The sequence below is a fragment of the Marmota marmota genome, unplaced genomic scaffold, assembly GCF_001458135.2.
Source record: "Marmota marmota marmota unplaced genomic scaffold, marMar, whole genome shotgun sequence".
Classification (NCBI taxonomy): Eukaryota; Metazoa; Chordata; class Mammalia; order Rodentia; family Sciuridae; genus Marmota; species Marmota marmota.
This window is the reverse complement of record NW_026000211.1, coordinates 11268026-11274025: the sequence shown is the minus strand read 5'-3', so window position 1 is coordinate 11274025 and position 6000 is coordinate 11268026. Positions and strand designations below refer to the sequence as shown.

At 37.0% G+C, this 6000-nt stretch overlaps 1 protein-coding gene across 4 annotated transcripts in view; it reads left to right on the top strand.

Annotated features, from left to right (window-relative positions):
* Positions 1–6000, top strand: part of Snx25 (sorting nexin 25) — a 130448-nt gene that overhangs the window by 10026 nt on the left and 114422 nt on the right. Inside the window, exon 1 of one of the 4 annotated variants that reach the window (XM_015486147.2) lies at positions 51–71. The exons of the other annotated variants lie outside the window; for them this stretch is intronic. The gene's annotated coding sequence lies outside the window, so the exon portion shown is untranslated. Of the gene's footprint in view, positions 1–50; positions 72–6000 lie in introns of those variants that run through there. 4 annotated transcript variants of the gene reach the window in all.

Genomic DNA, 6000 nt, shown 5'->3' with positions numbered 1-6000 from the left:
GGCCGCGGCGTGCCCTCCTCGCCCGCCCTGGGCCCCTTCTTGTAGCTGGAAACCCGAGAGGAACGGGCGAGGTATGTGGGCCCACGCGAGGCGGCTCCAGGCTCCGTGGGTTTGGAGGGGATGCAGGGCATTAGGTAGGCTCTGTAGTTACTCACCCACCATCCTCAGTCACAACCTCGGTTGCTGAACAGTCATGCCGAATCCTCGATGTTGCTGTGCAGTAGGGGAGTTGGTGTGTTCCCTAGGAACCTGTACAGCTTTCGCTGTACCCAGGCACTACATTGGCGATCCTGTTTTGGTTCTGGGAAACGGTTTTGTTGGGAGGTAGCTTTACAGTCATTTCCAGGTAAGGAAACTTTGTTAGATCACCCACCTAGTACCTCACACCAAAGCCTGTATACACTTCCTACCACCCCGTCCTGTCTTCCACCATGTTGATAACTAGGAACAGGACGGCAGAAATCACTGTAGTTTGCAAAGAAAGACAAATTATCCGCAGCGAGGTCTGGGGCATTGGGGCTGTGATTAGGAAAAATAGCAAAGAACTTATTTTAAATGAGCTTTTCTTGAGTTCCAAACCCACTATTTTCTCTCCCTCTTATCTCTTTTTTTTATAATCCCTTAAAAGTAACCTTATTCTGTTGTAGCTTGATGTTCACTGCTTGACTGAATGATACTATCATTAAACTGAAATTGCTCAAGCACTCTGGAGAGTCAGTGAAATGGCAGTAGCTAAATTTCATAAGAATGTTTATTAGAGTGACCATCATCCCCAGGGTTTGTATTTACTTATAACATGACCTGCTTACTCATATGTAAAAAAGCATCACACTGTCCTCCAAAATGACTCTTCCTAGAGTCTGTCAGTCAGAATGGTGTGCTGGAGTAATGACTGAAGGTTTGAAGACAAGGAAGGTATCAGGCATCCTTTCTCTGATGATTTGGTATAGTAAAGGGTAGGAGACTCTTGGTTATGTAAGTAAGTAGTCCCTCAAATCGGTAATGGCTATTTCTCTTAAAAATCTTCACCTAGCTGTCCATTTTTCCTTTCTCATGTAGCAAGAGTTGGTGAACAGATGTTTTCCTTTTGTTTTTTTTTCTATAGTGATGTTACCTGTTTGTTTATAGATCTATACTCAGTTCTTGAGTAGTGTGAGAAGTTATAATTCTTTCAGTACATATTTAATGAGCATCTTGTATGAACCAAATTCTACTGTATTCTGGAAGCTGGGGTTGAACTGATACAGAAAAGTTATTCTTTCTGGAAGTTATATTCCTGTGAAGGACCAGACAATGAATACATATTTTCATGTAATGATAAATGCTTATTAAACAAAGTGTGATTAAGAAGCTAGGCACTCACCTGTAAATCAGCAGCTCACTGAGTCAGGAAGATGGCAAGTTCAAAGCCAGCCTCAGCAACTTGGTGAGACCCTGTCTCAAAATAAATAAAGAACTGGGGATCCAGCTCAGTGGTTGAGTGCCTCTGGGTTCAACCCCTGGTGTGTACACACATACACACACACACACTATTAAGAGATAAGTAATTAAGAGCAAGGAGTACTGGGGGGAAAGAAGTTTAAATGGTCAGATCAGGGTCAAAATCTGAGGGTCTGGAAGCTTCATGTTATGGATTACTACTATTTCCTGCAAACTGCATTCTCCCACATTTCACAGCTCACTTATACCTCTATGTTGGTAAAATTTGATTATCATCTAGAAAGATGGTTTCATAGAAGAATTTTTTTTTAAAGAAAGAGTGAGAGAGAGAGAATTTTAATATTTATTTTTTAGTATTTGGCGGACACAACATCTTTGTCTGTATGTGGTGCTGAGGATTGAACCCCAGGCCATGCGCATGCCAGGCAAGCGCGCTACCACTTGAGCCACATCCCCAGCCCCAACATAGAAGAATTTTTAAAGAAAGTACTTTGCAGGTGACAGAAAATGAAGCAACAGGCATAGTCCCTCCAGTATATAATGCCAAGATTTCAGATAATAGCAGAGGGAAGTATAATCTAAGGAACGTGATTATTGTTCATTCTTTTTGAACTTTTAATTCCTATAATAGATTTAATTAAGAAAATAAGCAATTAGGGAATTACTTTCAAAGTTATATATTACTGAGAATTGAAATGTATGTTATTCCCATGAAATTGTGTTTTCTTTATGGCTCTGGGTCTAGTTACTTGAGCCTCTAGTTTGCTGTATTTGCAGTAACTTGTGTTTTTAAAAAATGTTCTCTTCTTTATGAATGGAAGGATGGGAAGCATAAGCATGTGGTGTAGTATAAGATATCCATCAGTTATGTGGGGGTAGGAGCTGGACCACACAGGTCATTTAACATATGTGGAGGGGGAGACTGTTTAGCAGTGAACCAAATGGAGCTTCTTAGAATAACAGTGACTACTACAGAAATCTGGATTCTGCATACACAAAAAAAGAATCCTTTTTTATTCTTATACATGGTGAATTTTTCCAGTCTGAGCTAGACATGCAGATACTGGGATCCATCCTTTTATCTACCCGTACTCTCCCCACCTTTTTTTTCCTTCTTGGCTTCTTTCAGTAGAAGAAAAACACGTATATGGTTAAAAGCAGGTAACTCCAGAAATCTAAACTGAAAGGGCAAAAATATTTTCATGACTAGAGGTGTTTGAAAGCTTTACCATATTGTTATCAGTTGTAAATTCCAAGAAGTCAGGACCTATAATTGGCACCTTTTGTTATCCTTTGCACCTAGTAGGAGCTCAGGGCTCCTCAAATGATTGCTGATGATAATGAAAAAAAAAATGGCCTGTTTATGTTCACTAATCTAATGCTTTTCCCCTCCAGTTAAATTAGTTTCAGACATTCCCCATGAATTTGAATTTACTTAGATGGGAACTATTATTGGTTAAAGTAATAAAAATAGCTTTTATCCCAGATACAAATTGCATCCCAAATGTCCAATGGAATTTTCAGACACTTGCAAAGCTTTTGTGTAAAGTTGGAATGTTGACACTGAAGTCTTGACTATTGATATCTGGACCCAACTTTAGAAAAACTTAGACTTTGATACAGGCCTGCAGACTGGAGCTGTGATTCTGTCTTGCTAGCCATCTCCAAGTGTGACAGGTGTTAGCTCAACTTTGCTGAGTGGGCTGTCATAGTACAATGTTCCTAGTCCAAGGTTGTGTTTGGTATTCTACAAGTCAGTTAACTTGCTCGGGTCAGATTCACTAGCCACAGTTACTTGACTCTAGCTTCTGATCTCACCAAAGCAAGAACAAGAGAAATAGGACAAGTATGAATTAATGGTTTAGGAACTTGATTGTTATTATGAGACCAGCAGTTCAAAGTACATCTTATAATGGAAAAGAGGGAACTATTTCTTACATTTCCATGATAAGAAGGTAAGAGAGAATAACTTCTTAGACAACTTTTCTGCCACTTAGTCTTTATTCTTTTACACAGTTTAGTAGATACTTTAACAATTATTACAAATTGACAGTTTATAGTTGTGTTTATTTTTAAGGTAAAAGGTGATCTTATTTCTGAATATACTGTGAAATAATTAAATCAAGCTATCTAGCATATTAATTCCTCAAACACTTAACAGTTTTAATCTAGGTACTTTCTGACTTATACCTCTTAAGTTCAAAACAAATAAGCAGTTAATTAATGAGGATTGGAGGGCTGACACAAGAATGTCCACAAAAGTTGAGTGATTAGTAGTATACAGGAAATTAAAGATCTTGGATATATGAAGAAAACATTAATGAAAGACTTCAAAGTTCAGCCATATAGAAAAGTTCAAGAAGTTCATCAAATGTAATTAATAAACATTTACTGAATGTCTGCTACACATCTCATGTTCTGAACTTGTTAACTATTTTTTTTTTCCTGTAGTTTCTGAGTGCCAGTGCCAGGCACATAGTAAACTCTCAGTAGGTAGATTTTGATGTGAACAAATTTAAGTATCCAGCTGACATTTTTAGATTTGAAATTTCAACCATCTACTTAGGGAGGGATAGAGTCTTTCTAAAGGGAACATTAAGAGCTTGAATATTTTTTTTTTTTATAAGTGCATGGTATGGTTTGTGGGGTTGAGGAGGATTCAGAGATGAACAAGAATACTCCTGTCCCTGCCCTCTTAGTCTGAGTAGATCAGAATGATAGAGAACCCTAGATAGGAAGGCAGATGTTTACAAAGACAGTAAAAACATTCACACAGCAATCAACTGCTCTAGTTGGCCTGGGGTAGACTTCTAGAATTCCTAAATGGGTTCTTTTACTAATACAAACGTCCTTTGAGTAAAACAAACTTAATTTAGTTACTTGAGGGGAAAAGGAAGAGAAACAGGAATTAAGAGTCTATACATAGCCTCTTTGTGGCTTTCCTTTTTTTATGCTAACATGCAAGCTAATCCTCAATAATTTGATAATGGGTAATGGCACAATATATTTACTGTCTTCAGAATGTTTGTTAGCATTTTAACTAGAGGATTTAAGTATGGTGACCAATGAGGAAAATGTTTTTTTTAGGAATATGGTGTTTAGAAAATCCCTTAAATCATAGGATTCTTCCTAATTCCTTGTGGTATAAGGGACATGGTAGTTAAGACTCATACTATGCATAATTTTTAATTTGTATAGGTAGTAATATTACATGATTGATAAAATCAAAGCATTTAGAAAGGTAAAATAATGAAAAAATTTCTCTTCCCTATAGGCAGCCACTATTAATAGTTGCTATTTATTCTTTCAGCACATACAAGCAAATATAAATATATATTCAAAAAGAAGTTTTTAATACCTATAATTTTTTTTTCAGTACTTGATTGAACAAAGGGGTGCCATACCATTAAGCTACATCTCCCAGCCAGTTTTTTGTTGTTGTTTTGAAGCACAGTCTCCCTAAATTGCTGAGGTTGGCCTTGAACTTGTGATTTTCCTGCCTCAGACTCCTGAGTCATGGGGCACCTATCATCTCTTGATTTATAAACAGTGATTACACATAAAGGGAAGTTATTAATGTTTACTGTTTTCTGTTAGGAAGAAACTCTTCATTAAAGTTGGGGAATTAAAGACAACGTACATTAAGACAAAGCTATATATGAATAGTGATAACTTCAAAGTAGGAAGATAGACTACATGGAACATAAAAATAACCAATCAAATGAACCAAATATATCCTAGCAAATGAGGCAAATATGTATTTGAATTTGGCAAAACTGTCTAAAGGAAGCAATATATATTTTTGTAATTTGTTAAAAGGATCTGGAAAACTGTTTTAGAGACAGAGTACATGTACCATTTGAGATTTGAGTTGCTAGTGAGATTATGAGATGAGTCACAAAAACTGGGTTTGGAAAGGAAGTTTTGGCCAGGTTGTAGAAGTCTTCAAATGAGAGAGAGATTTTGAGTACAGAACAACTGAGCTCAGCTTTAGAAATATTAAATGGAAATGTGATTCTACTGGACATCAAAGGAGAAATACTGTGTGGCTACAGTGATCAAAAGTGAGAGTTAAATGAGGGGTCGGGATTGTGGCTCAGTGATAGAGCACTTGCCAAGCATGCGTGAGGCACTGGTACCACATAAAAATAAACAAATAAAATAAAAGTATTGTGGCCATCTACTATGTTTTGTGTGTGTGTGTGTGTATATATATATATATATACACACACACACACACACACATATATATATATATTTATATATTTTAAAAAATGAGAGTTAATTAACTTGTGTGAATGGAGACTAGAGGAATAAATTTTAAGAGTGAGATTTTTTTTATGTTAAATATCATTGGTTACCATTACAGAAAGTTTCTTGATTGTGTTCTCAATGAGATAGGAATTTGGGAATAAAGGGAGAGATACTGAGTCTCAAAGGAAGTGCCCATGAACCATTGAATTACAGACAGCACTTACTACTCCAGACTGACAGGCCCTTGGAACAGGGAAACTCAGGAACAACTGGTGAGAAATTTATGTAGCTCCATCCTGGCTCCAC